Source organism: Panthera leo, chromosome A1 (genome assembly GCF_018350215.1).
Source record: "Panthera leo isolate Ple1 chromosome A1, P.leo_Ple1_pat1.1, whole genome shotgun sequence".
Classification (NCBI taxonomy): domain Eukaryota; kingdom Metazoa; phylum Chordata; class Mammalia; order Carnivora; family Felidae; genus Panthera; species Panthera leo.
Window position 1 is genome coordinate 173,139,292 of NC_056679.1, and position 17,983 is coordinate 173,157,274.

The window sequence follows — 17,983 nt, forward strand, 5'->3', positions numbered from 1 at the left end:
GGTTTTCATCATGAGTGGATGTTGTACTTCGTCAAATGCTTTTTCTGTATCTATAGAAATAATAATACGGTTTTTACATTTACATAAAATATAAAATCATACTTTAAAAAAATAATTCGGATGTCTGTATTCACTACCTTAGAAGCCCTCTTGACTTAGTGTGACCCTCACCAGTTGCATCCCTTTCCACCCATCTAGAGGTAAGCACTGTATTTGTTTTACATTTCCATGATTTTCTGTACAGTTCTACCACATATATATGTGTATTTCATTTTTTCACCCCCATTTATGTGTATTTCAAAACAGTACATATATACTAAAAAGCAGTCTTAATGGTTACATGCTTTAACCAACATTTTTCAGTAATCATTTCTCCAAAAATTTGAAGTTTTACCTTAAAAAAATTTTGAGAGAGAGAGAGAGAGCGAGTGCATGTTGGGGAGGGGTGGAGAGAGACAGAGACACAGAATCCGAAGCAGGCTCCAGGCTCTGAGCTGTCAGCACAGAGCCCCTTGTGGGGCTTGAACTAATGAGCCATGAGATCATGCATGACCCAAGCCGAAGTTGGACGCTTAAGTGATGAGCCCCTGAGCCCCTGTAGTTTTACCTTTATTGTAAACTAAAATCTTGTCAATAAATAGGCTTGTTTATGGATTTTCTATTTTGTTCCATTAGTCCATTACAGACTTTTGAAATAGTTGTTGTGTTGATAATCTTGGGTTTTACAGGTAGGCACTTATACCTGCTAATAATGGATCATTTTCTCTTTTCCTTTCTAGTATTTATACCTTTTTTTGTTGTTTGTTTCGTTACATTGATTATAGCTTCTAGAATAATGTTGATTGATTTCAGTGATAGAGTACATCTTTGTCTTGAATTTAATTGTAGAAGTATTCAGATATTTTGTTTCATATTTCTATTTTTTATTACAGAAATATTAATTGCTTATTTAATATTAGTGTTTTTAGGAATGGGTATTTAATCAAATGCTTCATTTTTTAACAAGGTGATGGTATAGTTTTTCTCCTTTAATCAGTTTTATATAGTACATTAATATTATTTTCTAATTTTGGCACATCTTGCAATCTGGAGTAAATCTTACTTGGTCACTATATATTACGTTAACATAATACTGTATTTGCTTTCTTAATATGTTAGGATTTTTGCATCTGTATTCCTAGTGGCATTGGTTTTTGTATAATTGTCCTTTTTTTGTACCTTCTGAATTAGATTTTAGTATCAGGTTTAAGCTATCACACTTTTTCACCTTCTGTTGTCCTGCCACAGTTTATATAGTAAAGGAATCATCTTTTTTTTTTAAAGTTTATTTTTAAGAGAGAGAGAATGTGAGGGTATGAGCAGGGGAGGGGCAGAGAGAGAGGGAGACAGATCTTTTACCTGTTTTTGAATTGGGTTGGTTGTTTTCTCACTGTTGAGTTTTGAAAGTTCTTTATATATTCTAGCTAAAAGTCCTTTATTAGGTACTTGCTTTTCAAATATTTTCTCTAAGTTCATGGCTTGTCTTTTCATTCTCTTATCAATATTTTGAATGCTAGAAGTTATTTTAATGACATCTGTTTGCCAATTTGTTTTTTATGGATTGTGCTTTTGGTGGCATATCTAAGAAATTGCTTAACCCAATAAACTTCAAGCTGTATTACAAAGCTGTAATCATCAAGACAGTATGGTACTGGCACAAAAACAGACACATAGATCAATGGAACAGAATAGAGAACCCACAAATGTTTGGCCAACTATCTTTGACAAAGCAGGAAAGAATATCTGATGGAATAAAGACAGTCCCTTCAGGAAATGGTGTTGGGAAAACTGGACAGCGACATGCAGAAGAATGAACCTAGACCACTTTCTTACATCATACATAAAAATAAACTCAAAATGGATGAAAGACTGCAATGTAAGACAGGAAGCCATTGAAAAAATCCTAGAGTAGAAAACAGGTAACAACTTCTGTGACCTCAGCTGCAGCAACTTCTTACTTGATGGTCTCCAGAGGCAAGGGAAATGAAAAATGAACTATTGGGACCTTATCAAAATAAAGCTTCTGCACAGCAAAGGAAACAATCAACAAAACTAAAAAGCAAATGATGGTTGGGAGAAGATATTTGCCAATGACATATTAGATAAAGAGTTAGTATCCAAAATCTATAAAGAATTTATCAAGTGCAACACCCAAAAAACAAATAATCCAGTGAAGAAATGGGCAGAAGACATGAGTAGACACTTTTCCAAAGAAGACATCCAGATGGCCAACTGACACATGCAAAAATGCTTAACGTCACTCGACATCAGAGAAATACAAACCAAACCACAATGAGATACCACCTCACACCAGTAAGAATGGCTAACCTTAACAACTCAGGCAACAACAGATGTTGGCGAGGATGCAGAGAAAGCGGATCTCTTTTACACTGTTGGTGAGAATGCAAACTGGTGCAGCCACTCTGGAAGACAGTATGGAGGTTCCTCAAAAAGTTAAAAATAGAATTACCCTATGACCCAGCAATTGCACTACTAGGTATTTATCCAAGGGATACAGGTATGTATGCTGTTTCGAAGGGACACATGCATCCCCATGTTTATAGCACCACTACCAACAATAGCCAAAGTATGGAAAGAGCCCAAATGTCCATCAATGGATGAATGGATAAAGAAGATGTGGTATATAGAGACAATGGAATATTACTTGGCAATTAAAAAGAATGAAATCTTGCCATTTGGAACTATGTGGATGGAACTAGAGAGTATTATGCTAAGCGAAATTAGAGAAAGACAAAAATCATATGATTTCACTTATATGTGGAATTGAAGATACAAAACAGATGAACATAAGGGAAGAGAAACAAAAATAATATAAAAACAGGGAGGGGGACAAAACAGAAGAGACTCAAATATGGAGAACAAACAGGGTTACTGGAGGGGTTATGGGAAGGGGGATAGGCTAAATGGGTAAGGGACATTAAGGAATCTACTCTTGAAATCATTGTTGCACTATATGCTAACTAACTTTGATGTAAATTTAAAAAATTAAAAAAAAAAACTTACAGTGCCAAGGGGGGAAAAATAAAAGAAATTGCTTAACCTAAGTTCACAAGGATTGTCTCTTGTGATTTATTTTAGAAATATTATGTTAGGTGCTACATTTAGATGTATGATCTATTTTGAGTTAATTTTTATATAGTGTAGTATAGCTCCATGTTCATTTTTTTGCACATCATACCCAATTTTTTTTTTTTAACATATTTATTCTTGAGAGCGAGAGAGACAGCATGAGTGGGGGAGGGACAGAGAGAGAGGGACACGCAGAATCAGTGGTAGGCTCCAGGCTCTGAGCTGTCGGCCCAGAGCCTGACACGGGGCTCAAACTCACGGACTGCGAGATGAGACCTGAGCTCAACTGACTGAGCCACCCAGGCGCCCCAACATCATACCCAATTTTTTGAGCACTGTAGGTTGGAAAGGCTTTTCTTTCTTCACTGTACCATTGCACCTGTGTTAAAAATCAGTCATGGGGGCGCCTGGGTGGCTCAGTCGGTTAAGCGTCCGACTTCAGCTCAGGTCACGATCTCACGGTCCGTGAGTTCGAGCCCCGCATCGGGCTCTGGGCTGATGGCTCAGAGCCTGGAGCCTGCTTCCGATTCTGTGTCTCCCTCTCTCTCTGCCCCTCCCCCGTTCATGCTCTGTCTCTCTCTGTCTCAAAAATAAATAAACGTTAAAAAAAAAAAAATTAAAAAAATCAGTCATGTTTATTTATGTGAATTTAATTCTAGATTTTATTCCACTGATCTTTTTTGTCTGTCTTAACTCAGTTTATAATGCTGCTTTGATTATTATAGCATTTATTTATTTATTTATTTTAGAAAGCACACAAACAGGGGAGAGGGACAGAGGAGGAAAGAGAAAGAATCTTAAGCAGACTCCACATTCAACATGGAGCCTGATGTGGGGCTCGATCCCAAGACCCTGGGATCATGAGCTGAGCCCGTATCAAGAGTCAGATGCTCAGCCAAGTGACCCAGCCAGGTCCCCTCCCCCTTTTTAAGTTTGTTTGTTTTCTTTTGAGAGAGAGTATGAGTGGGGGAGGGGCAGAGGGGGAGAGAGAATCTTAAGCAGGCTCCATGCCCAGCACAGAGCCTGACATAGGGCTTGATCTCATGACTGTGAGATCATGACTTGAGCCCAAAGGTGAGACGTTTAACTGAGTGAGCTACCCGGTACCCCTGATTACTATAGGTTTTTGAAATAAAACAGTGTCAGTCTTCTTTGATCTTTGTTAGAGGTTTTTGGCTATTCTAGTTCCTTTGTATTTCTACATGAATTTTGAAATCAGTTTGCCAGTTCTACAGAAATTTTGTTAGTTATTTGATTGGAATGATGTTGAATTAATAGATCGATTTGAGGGAGAATTAATATCTTAATATGGAGACTTCTGGCCAATGAGTAAGGTATATTTTTCTATTTCTTTAAGGTTGTCTCTACATCTCATGGCAATATTTTGTAGTTTTCAGCATACAGATCTTTCACATCTTTTGTCAGATTTAACCCTAGGTATTTGATGTTTTTTGATGCTTTTGTAAATGGAATTCTTTTAACATTTCAGGGTTTTTTTTTTTTTGTTTTTGTTTTTTGGTAGAATATGCATAGAAATGATTTTTGTATTTTTTCTTGTATTTTGCAACCTTGGAAACTTATTCTAGTATATTTTTATAGATTCCATCAAATTTTCTACATGGCCATGTTTATTTATTAATAAAGACTGTTTTCCTTTTTTCTTTGCAATCTGGATTCCTTATATTTCTTTTGTTGTTTGATTTCCCAGACTGGAACCTCTTGTATAATGTTGAATAGAAAATGCCAAGAATAGACCTCTTGGTCTTGTTCTTGATCTTAGGAGGAATGCATGTAGTCTTCCATTATTATGATGTTAACTGTAGGTTTTCCATAGATACCTTTTATCGGGTTCTCTTTTTTTTTTAAAAAAAAGTTTATTTTTTTAGTAATCTCTGTATCCAATGTGGGGCTCAAACTCACAACCTTGAGATTAAGAGTCACATGTTCTTCCAACTGAGATGGTCACATGTCCCGAAGAAGTTCTCTTTTGTTTCTAGTTTACTAGTTGAGAGTTTTGATCAGGAATGAATATTAGATTTTGTGAAATGCTTTTTCTGTATGGATTGAGATGAATTTATAATAATCCTTTTTAAATTCGTTTTAATATTGTGAATCACATTGATCTTTGAATGTTAAAGAAATTCAGCATTCTTGGGACAAACTCCAATTGCTCATGATGTATTATCCTTTCATAATGTTGGATTTGATTTGATAAAATTTTAATTGGGATTTTTGCACCTCTGTTTATGAGGGTTATTAGTTTGTAGTTTTCTCGTAATATCTGTGTTTGGTTTTGATGTTGGGTGATTTGGGCTTTATTGAATGAGTTGGAAAATATATCATCTTCAGTTTTCTGGGATAGTTTCAGTAGAATTGGTATTATTTCTAACTTAAGTGTTTGATAGAATTTACCAGTAAAGTCATCGGGGCTTGAAGTTTTGTTTGTGGGAAGTATTTTAACTACAATTTTGATTTCATTATTACATATAAGGCTATTCAGGTTAAGTATTTTTTTAAGTTAACTCTTGTTTTTTTAATTTAATTTTTTATTTTTTTAAATTTACATCCAAATTGGTTAGTATATAGAGCAACAGTGATTTCAGGAGTAGATTCCTTAGTGCCCCTTACCCATTTAGCCCATCCCCCCTCCCACAACCCCTCCAGTAACCCTCAGTTTGTTCTCCATATTTATGAGTCTCTTCTGTTTTGTCCCCCTCCCTGTTTTTATATTATTTTTGTTTCCCTTCCCTTATGTTCATCTGTTTTGTCTCTTAAAGTCCTCATATGAGTGAAGTCATACGATTTTTGTCCTTCTCTAATTCCACTTAGCATAATACCCTCCAGTTCCATCCACGTAGTTGCAGATGGCAAGATTTCATTCTTTTTGATTACCGAGTAATACTCCATTGTATATACCACATCTTCTTTATCCATTCATCCATTGATGGACATTTGGGGTCTTTCCATACTTTGGCTATTGTTGATAGTGCTGCTATAAACATGGGGGTGCATGTGTCCCTTCAAAACAGAACACCTGTATCCCTTGGATAAATGTCTAGTAGTGCAATTGCTGGGTCATAGGGTAGTTCTATTTTTGGTTTTTTGAGGAACCTCCATACCATTTTCCAGAGTGGCTGTACCAGCTTGCATTCCCATTAAGTTAACTCTTTCTTGAGTGAGCTTTGATTGTGTCTTTCAGGGAATTTGTCCATTCCAACTACATTGCTAATGTAAAGTTGTTTTTAATATTAACTTTACCCTTTTTAAAACCTGTAGATGTATAATGATAACAGCTCTCTGGTTTCTGATATAATTTCTTTAATCCTAATCAGTCCAGTTTTATTGCTTTCTGTTCATTGATTTTTCTGCATTGTAGGTCTGTTTTCTCTTTCATTGATTTCTTTTTTTTTTTAATTTTTTTTTTTTTTTTTACGTTTATTTATTTTTGAGACAGAGAGAGACAGAGCATGAACAGGGGAGGGGCAGAGAGAGAGGGAGACACAGAATCGGAAGCAGGCTCCAGGCTCCGAGCCATCAGCCCAGAGCCCGATGCGGGGCTCGAACTCACGGACCGCGAGATCGTGACCTTGAGCTGAAGTTGGACGCTCAACCGACTGAGCCACCCAGGCGCCCTAGATTTCTTTTTTTTCTAATTTTTTTAAATGTTTGTTTATTGAGAGACAGAGAGACATAGCACGTGAACAGGGGAGGGGTAGAGAGAGGGGGAGACACAGAATCTGAAGCAGGCTCCAGGCTTTGAGCTGTTAGCACAGAGCCCAACGCGGGGCTCGAACTCACGAACCGTGAGATCATGTCCTGAGCTGAAGTCAGTTGCCTAACCAACTGAACCACCCAGGCGCCCCTCTTTCATTGATTTCTACTTTGGTATTTTTATTTTTTTGAAAAAAAATTTTTAAATGTTTATTTATTCTTGAGAGAGAGAAAAGGAGGGGCAGAGAGAAAGGGAGACACAGAATCTGAAGCAGGATCCAGGCTCTGAACTATCAGCATAGAGCCCGACGCAGGGCTGGTACCCATGAACTGTGAGATCATGACCTGAGCCAAAGTCAGATGCTTAACTGGCTGAGCTACCCAGGTAGCCCTGGTTTTTATTATTTCCTTTCTTCTGCTTACTTTAATTCCTTCTGTTTTGTTTTTTGTTTTTATTTTAGTGCACGAGTAGAGGAGAATAGCAGAGGGAGAGACAGAGAATCTTTTTTTTTTTTTTAAGTTTATTATTTATAGTTTGAAAGAGAGAGTGAATGATCGGGGCTGAGGCAGAGAGGGAGGGAGGGAGAGAGCATTCCGAAGTGGGCTCCCCACTGTCAGCATGGAGATGGACTCAGGGCTTGAACTCATGAATCGTGAGATCATGAACTGAGTCAAAATCAGGAGTCAGATGCTTAACTGATGGAGCTACCCAGGCACTCTTAGAGAATCTTAAGCAGGCTCCATGCTCAGTGTGGAGTCCATTGTGGGGCTTAATCACCCACAACCCTGGGATCATAACCTGAGCTGAAATCAAGAGTTGGTTGCTCAATTGACTGAGCCACCCAGGTGCCCCTAATTTTATTTTCTTAATGTGGAAGGAAGTTAAGGTCATTGATTGGAGACATTTATTTCTTTTGAGAATGAGAGAGAAAGTGGGGGAGGGGGAGAGCAAGAGGGAGAGAGAGAATCTTAAGCATGCTCCATGCCCAGCACACCAGCACGGAGCCAGACATGGGGCTAGATCTCACTGGGGCTAGATCTTAGTCCTGAGATCATGAGTCTATGTTGAAATCAAGAGTCAGATGCTTAACTGACTGAGCCACCCTGATGTCCCGACATTTATTCTTTTTGATATTGGTGTTTAATGCTATAATTTCCCATTAAAGCATGCTGCAGATTCTTATATGTTGTGTTTTCATTTTTATTCAATTCAAAAGACTTTATAATTTCCCTTTGTGTTTTTGGTTTTTTTTTTTGTTTTTGTTTTAGATTTATGGGTTATTTAGAAGTGTGTTATTTATTTTCTAAATACTTGGGAGTGTTTCTAGAGATTTTTTGTTACTGATTTCTTTTTTTTTTAAGTTTTTATTTTGTTTTTTTATTTTGAGAGACATAGAGAACATGAGTGGGGGGAGGGGCAGAGAGAGAGGGAGAAAGAGAATCCCAAACAGGCTCCATGCCGTTAGTGTGGAGTCCCATGTGGGGTTCAGTCTCATGAACTGTGAGATCATGACCTGAGCTGAAATCAAGAGTTGGACACTTAACTGAGCCACCTAGGTGCCCCTTGTTACTGATTTCTAATTTAATTCCTTTGGCCGTATGTACTTTATATGAGTTGAATCTTTTACAAATTGATTGAACTTTGTTTTGTGGCCCAGAAAATCATTTATCTTGGTAAATATTTCATGTGTACTTGAGAAGAATGTGTTTTTTGTGTTTTTTTCCCTATAATTGTCAATATAATCAAGTTGGTTGATACTGTTGTCAAATCTATATCCTTATTTTCTGCAAATATTACAACTGTTTTGACAGAGATACTAAATAAAGGCTGTGTGTGTAATTGTGGATTTGTCTCTCTCTTCTCAGTATTGTCAGTTTTCGTTTCATATATTTTGAAGTTTTATTATTATGTATGTAAACTTAAGAATTTTATCTCTTCTTGATAATTGATCCCTTTATCATTATGAGATTATCTTTTTTATCGCTGGTGATATCCTTTGTTCTGACATCCACTTATTATGACATTTATATAGCTATCCAGTCTTCTCTTTTTTTTTATTGATAGGAAAATTCTTTAATCAAAACAAGCCTATATGTTAATATTTATGGCTTAATTAGAATAAATCTGTCCAGGGGCGCCTGGGTGGCGCAGTCGGTTAAGCGTCCGACTTCAGCCAGGTCACGATCTCGCGGTCCGTGAGTTCGAGCCCCGCGTCAGGCTCTGGGCTGATGGCTCGGAGCCTGGAGCCTGTTTCCGATTCTGTGTCTCCCTCTCTCTCTGCCCCTCCCCCGTTCATGCTCTGTCTCTCTCTGTCCCAAAAATAAAAAAAAAAAAAAAAAAAAAAAAAAAAAAAAAAAGAATAAATCTGTCCAAATTAAAATTGTATTAAGGACCAAATACAGAATGACTCGTTTGTGTTATGTAATAGAATTCCCTCAAAACAATGGGTCCTATTTCCTTTTTAAGATCTATGAAAAGCAAAACATCCAATTTTTGAAATAATTTAATTTTTCATCTACAGATGAATATAATTAACCATGAGGTTAAAACATAATACATGTCACATGCGAATACTATTTTTTGGTGGAACTTACAAATCGTAGACCTAAAATTGTAACTATCTTGTCTTAATTTCCCCCCATTTACTTAGTTTTCAAACATGAGAAGTGTCTTTGAGCTATTGAAAATTACTCAATGAACTAATATTCAAAACAATATTTTTGATATGCTGTCCTTTAGCTATATACCCATAAATGTTGTATGTTAACATTGGGTTTAATATAGAGACTTTCAAAGTGCCAGTACTTTTTACTTTTTCTGCTGCTTTGAAGAAATGAATGTGTACATTCTTTGCAATCCTGTCACATAAATGATACAGAAATGAGAATAAAGTTTCCTTTTAATATAGCCATGTTTTCCAATAGTGAATTTTTTTCAAAAAAATTTTTTTTAGTTTTTTTAGTGTTTATTTTTGAGAGACAAAGAGAGACAGAGCACGAACAGGGGAGGGACAGAGAGAAGGGAGACACAGAATAGGAAGCTTGCTCCAGGCTCTGAGCTGTCAGCACAGAGCCCAATGCACAGGGCCCAAACCCATGAATTGTGAGATAATGACTTGAGCCGAAGTCGGATGCTCAACCAACTGAGCCACCCAGGCGTCCCTCAATTTTTTAAAATGTTTTTATTTATTTTTGAGAGAGAGACAGACAGACAGACAGAGTGTCATTGAGGGAGGGACAGAGAGAGAGGGAGACACAGAATCTGAAGCAGGCTCCAGGCTCTGAGCTGTCAGCACAGAGCCTGATGTGGGGCTTGAACCTGCTAACTGCGAGATCATGACCTTTGCCAAAGACCAAAAGCTTAACCGACTGAGCCACTCAGGTGACCTTCAAATAGGTTACTTTTTTAATGCGGTATTTACTTAAATTTAGTATATAAGCATCAGAGATTGATTTTTTTCTCCCTAAATAAGAAAATACAACTTCTATGACTTCCTTAATGAGTTTGACTTAAAAAGAAAACTTAGGAAGTTGAGATATTACTTAAAAACAAACTTGTCTCGTTTTGTTTTAAATTTTATCTACTAGTGCTTATTAGGGATATTAGATGGTTCATTTCAAGAGTGTTAATAACCCTAAACCAGACTTATTCCTGTATATAATCCATTTTGTTTTGTTCAGGACAGTCCTGTGATTTTACTGAATTCCCAGGCACAAAACTAAATTGTCTTCAAGTTTTGTACTTTGTACAATTGTCACTTCAACTTTAGTTAAGTATCTGGTTCTGTTACAGAAAGGCATAAAGATATTGTTACAGAGAAGCAAAATAATACAACACCATGTAGACTGGGAGATTAAAATGGACTTTTGATAAAAGGAGAGAATCAGTACTTAGGTGGATGTAGCATTTATTTTTTTTTTTTTTTTTTTTTTTGATGTAGCATTTATTTTTAACTTTATTTATTTTGAGAGCAAGCGAACAGGGGAGAGGCAGAGAGTGGGAGAGAGAGAATCCCAAGCAGGCTCCACACTATCAGCATGGAGCCAGACGTGGGGCTTGAACTCACGAACTGTGTGATCATGACTTGAGCCGAAATCAGAGTTGGATGCTTAATCGACTGAGCCACTCAGGCGCCCCCTAGATGTAACATATTTTATCTATCATAAATTTCTTTGCCTTTTACAAAACTCATGAGTGAAAGGACAGTCTGTAAATCCAAGATTTTAAAAAACTGCACAAAACCCACGATATTTAGGGAAAAGGTTTATACAAAGTTTTTCAAGTGGAAGTTTTTTCTGTCAATTACGCAATAACATATACACTAATTGAATATATGTCACAACCATAATTCTAAATTTATCATTTTCTAAATGGAATTTCCTCATATTTGCTGTAGGATAAGATTTTACTATTACACAAGTACAGTGAACAATAATGTTTAGTTACTTTTAAGCAAAGTAAAGCAGTTTTCTTTCTCAAAGTGAGTTTTAAACATCAAAACATAGGCCTACAAAATTTTAAAACTTTTCAGCAGTCTCAGTATTTCAAATGAAAACCATTATAAACTTCTCAAGTGATCTTTATGTTATAAATCTGTCAACCTAGTTACCTAGTGTAGAATTCTTCAGAGATTTTTCTGTGTCTTTGCTGGATGGCTTTTTGTTAGTGTCGGCCTCATGTTTGTGTTTGCTTTCTTTGTTGTTACATTCATTATGATGTGGCCATTAAGCTTGCTTTTGACTTGTCTTCCATGCTGTTTTTCCCCATCCTATTATTTTAAATCTATTTGAATCTTTACATGTAAAGTACATTTCTTATAGTTAGCATGTATAGTTGAGTCTTGCTTTATTATCCAATCTGACCATCACTGCTTTTAATTTTGTTGTGTAGACCATTCACATTTTATGTGATTATTGGTAAGGTTAGATTTGGATCTATCATCTTGCTATTTGTTTTCAGTTTTTTCCATCTGTTCTTTGTGTCCTTTTTTGACTTTCTGGGTTTTCTTCTGTGTTAATCAAGTCTTTTTTATGATCTCATCTTCCTTTTTTGACTTACTGGTTATAACTCTTATTATTTTAATGGTTTATTTAGAGATTTTAGTATGTCTATTTTGCCTATCATAATGTAACCTCATGATGTTATACCACCTCATGTATAACATAAGCATTTTATGATAGTTTACTTTTATTACTTTGCCCTGAACTTTATGTTATTGTTGTCATGTGTTTTTCTTGTACATATATTATAAGCCCCATAGTACATTGTTATTATTTTGCTTAAACAATCAGTTTTTGAAGCTAAGGAGAAACAATCATATATTTATCAGTGGTTTCCATTTTTGGTGCTCTTCAGTCCTTTGTATAACTTTATATCTGGTGTCATGGTATCATGGTTTTCAGTGTGATTGGGCTGCCATAGCAAAATATTATAGATTAAGTGGTTTAAAGAACATAAATTTATTTCCTCACAGTTTTGGAGACTGGAAGTCTAAAATCAAGGTGCCAACAGGGTCATTGTCTGGTGAGGACCCTCTCCTTGTGTTGTAGATGGCTACCTTTTCACTGTGTACTTATATGGCTTTTCCTCCCTGATGCACTGGTTGAAAGAGAGTAAGTTCTCTGGTGACTCATTCTATAAGATACTGTCTAAATATCAATACATTGGGGATTAGGACTTCATTGTATGAATTTTGGATGGGTGTAGGGGGAGATGTGATGACACAGTCTAGTCCATTGCAGTGTTCCTGCTGCCTCTAGGGCTTTACTATTTCTTGTGAGTAGGTCAGATGGCTGAAGTTACTGCTTCTCTTTGTACTTTCTCAAGTACTGGCTGTTTCTTCTTTGTTTCACGACAGTACTACTGACCTGGAGGTGGGGTAAGTACCCTCTTACTTGTTTCCAGACTTACTAGAAAAACCTAGTTTGAAACACAAACCATTGTGGTAGGCCTGCTACCCCACCCCTGAAGTAGTCATCTCCTATCCTCCGGGTCACCTGTCCCTCACCAACCATCCCACTTCATGACCATTCATTGACAATTTTAACAGCTACTTATTAGACTGAATCATATGAAGTTGCAGTTTTTGTAGGTTCAACCTAAGGTATTATCTGTCCAGTATGCTGGCCTCTCAGTTCCCTGACCTTTTGGCCATCAACTCCCATGGATCATACCATCTCAGCCTTTCTCAAGTGGGGTTCGGAGAGAGAAGTAAGCCTAATGCCCAAGACATCCACTGTATGTAATGAATTAACCTCTGTCTTTTGCATCTAGAATGGTTTCAGTTATGTACCATCCTTGGGAGAAATAAGGAAACAGCCAGTTCATTTTCTGTGTTCTCTGGTTCCTCAACCCTGGTTGAACCTGTCAGTAATAATTGTGGCACTTCCAAGATCTTGTTTTCAGATCTCCCATTCTTTGGTGATCACCACCACCTATCTTTTCCAACTCACTCCCTCTAATACCCTAACTGCAATAATCCTTCAGCCACACTAGGATGTCTAATTCCAGACTATCACCTTTTCATTGTCCATTACCCTGTCATGTCCTCACTTCTCACTAATTTAGATTTAATTGTTATCATATTAACAATTCCCTTGAATATTCTCTCAACTCACTTCTAATTTCTGTTGTACTCCCTGGCAAAACCCAATTTTGGTTAAATCCAACCCTCCGTCTATTTATTTGTGTCCCTACGTAAGCAGCACAACAATGCTGACTGGGTTCACATTATATTTAAGACCATAAACCTCAAGTGGCCCCTCAGTACTGCCTAGCAATCCACATGTTTCCACAGTCTGTTTATTCCTCTACTGTCCCAGAGACTCTGTTGCTTCTCCTCTGCTGTCCTCAAACCTCCAATATCTATCCTGACTCGACTGTCACCATTCTTCTTTGTTTTGATACAACAACTTTGTCTCACAAATATGATTCACACATTATATAATTTACTAACTTAAAGTGTAATCCAGTGGTTTTTAATATATTCATAGTTGTGCAGCTATAACCACTATCAATTTTGTAGCATTTTCAGTAACTGAAAAAGAAACCTGTTCCCATTAGCAGTCACTCTCCATTTCCCTGTCAACATCCAGCCTTAGGCAACCACTCATCTACTTCTGTCTCTATGGGTTTGCCCATTCTGGGCATGCCATATAAATGGAATCATACCATATTTGGTCTTTTGTGATTGGCTTCTGTCACTTAACATATGTTTTAAAGTTCATCCATGTCATAGCATGTGTCAGTACTTCATTCCCTTTTTTTTTTTTTTAATAGCAGCTACACCATTTTATACTTATATCAACAATATACTAGGATTCTAATTTCTCCACATCCTTGGCAACACTTGTTATTTTCTGTGTTTTTTTTAAAAATAATTATTATAGGGATGCCTGGCTGGTTCAGTTGGAAAAGTTGTGCAACTCTTGATCTCGGGGCTGTGAGTTCAAGCCCCATGTTGTGTGTAGAGATTACTTAAAAATAAAATCTTTACGGGAAATTATTATAACCACCTTACTGAGTGTATAGTGGTTATCACATTGTGGTTTTGATTTGCATTTTCCTAATGTCTAATGATCTAGATCATCTTTTTATATGCTTCTTGGCCATATCTAAGAAATATCTAAGTTCTTTGCCCATTTATTAGTTGCAAGTGTTTGTTGTTGAATGGTGTTAATTTTTATATTGTGCCTATTAAATCCTTATATATGTGATTTGCAGATATTTTCTTCCATTCTCTGAGTTGTCTTTTTCACTTTGTTGATGGTGTTCTTTGATGCAGAAAAGCTGTAAATTTTGATGAAGTCCAGTTTATTTCTTTTGCTTTGTTGTTTGTACTTTTGATGTTATAACTAAAATTTTTTTGGCAAATAGAGTCATGATAGTCTTAAATGTTTATAGTTTTTGCTCTTTGATCCATTTTGAGCTAATTTTTGTATATGGTACGAGGTAGACATATGTGTATGTGTGCATGCATGTCTTGTGTAGTTTAAAATACATATAAAATTTACCATTTTAACCATTTTAGGTGTACAGTTCAGTGGCATTAAATACATTCACATTGTTGGTTAGTTGTAGGAGTTTTTATATACTGTGGATATTAACTCCTTTTCAGATACATGGTTTGTAAATATTTTCTCAGACTCTGCAGGTTGCTTTTTTACTCTGTTAATAGTACCTTGATGCCCAGTAGTTTTTAAGTTTTGCTATAATTAAGTTGGTCTGTTTTTTCTTTTGTTGCTTGTGCTTTTGGTGTCATATCCAGGTTATCATTACCAAATCAAGTGTTATGAAGCTCTCCCCACTATTCTTCTAAGAGTTTTAATATTGTAGCTTTTACATTTAGGTCTTTTATCCACTTTGTGTTAGCTTTTGTATATGATGTGAGATAGGGATCCAGCTTTGAATATGTAGATTGCTTTGGGTACTATTGACATTTTAACAGTATTTGTTCTTCCAATCCATGAACATGGAATGTTTTTCCATTTTTTGTGAGTCTTCTGCAATTCCTTTCATAAGCTTTCTGTAGTTTTCAGTGTATAGATTTTTCACCTCTTTGGTTAAATTTATTCCTATGTATTTTATGATTTTTGGTGCAATGGTAAATGGCATTGATTCCTTTATTTCTCTTTCTGCTGCTTCATTATTGGTGTATAGAAATGCAACTGATTTCTGTACACTGACTTTATGACTTGCAGCTGAATTCAAAATAACACCAGCATTCTTTACAGAGCTAGAACAAACAATTCTAAAATTTGTATGGAATCAGAAAAGACCCTGAGTAGCCAAAATAATATTGAAAAAGAAAACTAAAGCTGGAGGCATCACAGTCCTGGACTTAAAGCTGTATTATAAAGCTATAAACATCAAGACAGTATGGTACTGGCACAAAAACAGACATATAGATCAATGGAACAGAATAGAGAACCCGGAAATGGACCACAAACATATGACCAACTAATCTTTGACAAAGCAGGAAAGACTATCCAATGGAAAAAAGTCTCTTCAGCAAAAGGTGTTAGGAAAACTGGACAGCAACACGTAGAAGAATGAACCTGGACCACTTTCTTACACAATATACAAAAATAAACTCAAAATGGATGAAAGATCTAAACATAAGACAGGAAGCCATCAAAACCCTTGAGGAGAAAGCAGGCAAAAACTTCTTTGACTTCGGCTGCAGTAACTTCTTACTCAGCACATCTCTGGAGGCAATGGAAACAAAAGAAAAAATGAACTACTGGGACCTCATCAAAATAAAAAGCTTCTGCACAGCGGAGGAAACAGTCAGCAAAACTAAAAGGCAGCCAACCAAATGGGAGAAGGTACTTGCGAATGACTTATCTGATAAAGGGTTAGTATCTAAAATCTATAAAGAACTTCTCAAACACAATGCCCAAAAAACAAATAGTCCAGCAAAGAAATGGGCAAAAGACATGAATAGACACTTTCCGGAAGAAGACATCCAGATGGCTAACAGACATGTGAAAAAATGCTCAACATCACTCATCATCAGGGAAATACAAATCAAAACCGCAATGAGATACCACCTCACACCAATCAGAATGGCTAACATTAACAACTCAGGCAACAACAGATGTTGGCAGGGATGCGGAGAAAAAGGATCTCTTTTACGCTGTTGGTGAGAGTGCAAACTGGTGCAGCCACTCTGAAAAACAGTATGGAGGTTCCTCAAAAAGTTAAAAATAGAAATACCCTATGTACTACTAAATCGTAGTAGTAATTATAATTGTAGATAAATTGTACTACTAGGTATTTATCTAGAGGGCACAGGAGTGCTGTTTCGTAGGGGCACATGCACCCCAATGTTTATAGCAGCACTGTCTGCAATAGCTAAAGTGTAGAAAGTGCCCAAATGTCTATCGACAGATGAATGGATAAAGAAGATGTGACACATGTATATATAATGGAATATTACTTGGCGATCAAAAAGAATGAAATCTTGCCATTTGCAGCAATATGAACTAGAGTGTATTATGCTAAGCAAAAGAAGTCAGAGAAAGATAAATATATGATTTCACTCACATGTGGAATTTAAGAAACAAAACAGATGAACATAGGTTAAGGGAAGCAAAAATAAGATAAAAACAGGAGACAAACCATAAGAGACTCTTAAATACGGAGAACAAACTGAGGTTGTTGGCAGGGTGTTGGGTGAGGGGATGGGCTAAATGGGTGATAGGCATTAAGGAGGGCACTTGTTGGGATGAGCACTGGGTGTTATATGTAAGTGATGAATCACTAAATTCTATTCCTGAAACCATTATTACACTATATGTTAACTAACTTGGGTTTAAAAAAAAAAAAAGCAGGTAATCACACACACACACTCACCGAAAGAAAGAAAAAAGAAGATAGGGGTCCAGCTTTCTTCATTTGCATATGGGTATCCAGTTTTCCTAACACCATATGTTGGTGTTTTAACTTTTAACCTATGTTTTTATATTTTGATTGCGTTTCTGTTTTTTTTTTAAGCTTTATTTATTTGTTTTTGAGAGAGAGAGAGGGAGAGAATCCTTCACACAGGGTTCAGTCTCACCAACCCTGAGATCATGACCTGAGCCACAATCAAGAGTTGGATGCTTAACCAACTGAGTCACCCATGTCCTTTGATTGGGTTTCTTGTACAGCACAGTTTCGTCTTTGTATTTTTATATAAACTGACATTGTTTTTAAAAGTGTTGTTTTAGAACCATTAATATTTAATAAAGTTATTGAGGTACTTTAAAATTTACCATCTTTCGGGGCACCTGGGTGGCTCAGTTGGATGAGCGTCCGACTTCGGCTCAGGTCATGATCTTGCGGTCTGTGAGTTCGAGCCCCGCGTCGGGCTCTGTGCTGACAGCTCAGAGCCTGGTGCCTGCTTCGGATTCTGTGTCTCCCTCTCTCTCTGCCCCTCCCCCACTCATGCTCTGTCTCTCTGTCAAAAATAAACGTTAAAAAATTTTTAAAAAATTTACTATCTTTCAGATTTTTTTGCATTGATTTTGAGTTTTCTCCCCATCCTTCTTTAATTTTTGCATATGTAGAATGTTTGCCCTGTTGGACACATCAAATCTGCAGAGAAAGGTATACTTAAATCACATTGTACTTGTGTACTGTACTTACCTATTCCATATC

At 36.6% G+C, this 17,983-nt stretch overlaps 1 protein-coding gene across 3 annotated transcripts in view; it reads left to right on the forward strand.

Annotated features, from left to right (window-relative positions):
- Positions 1-17,983, forward strand: part of UIMC1 (ubiquitin interaction motif containing 1) — a 118,146-nt gene that overhangs the window by 13,874 nt on the left and 86,289 nt on the right. The window lies entirely within an intron of this gene.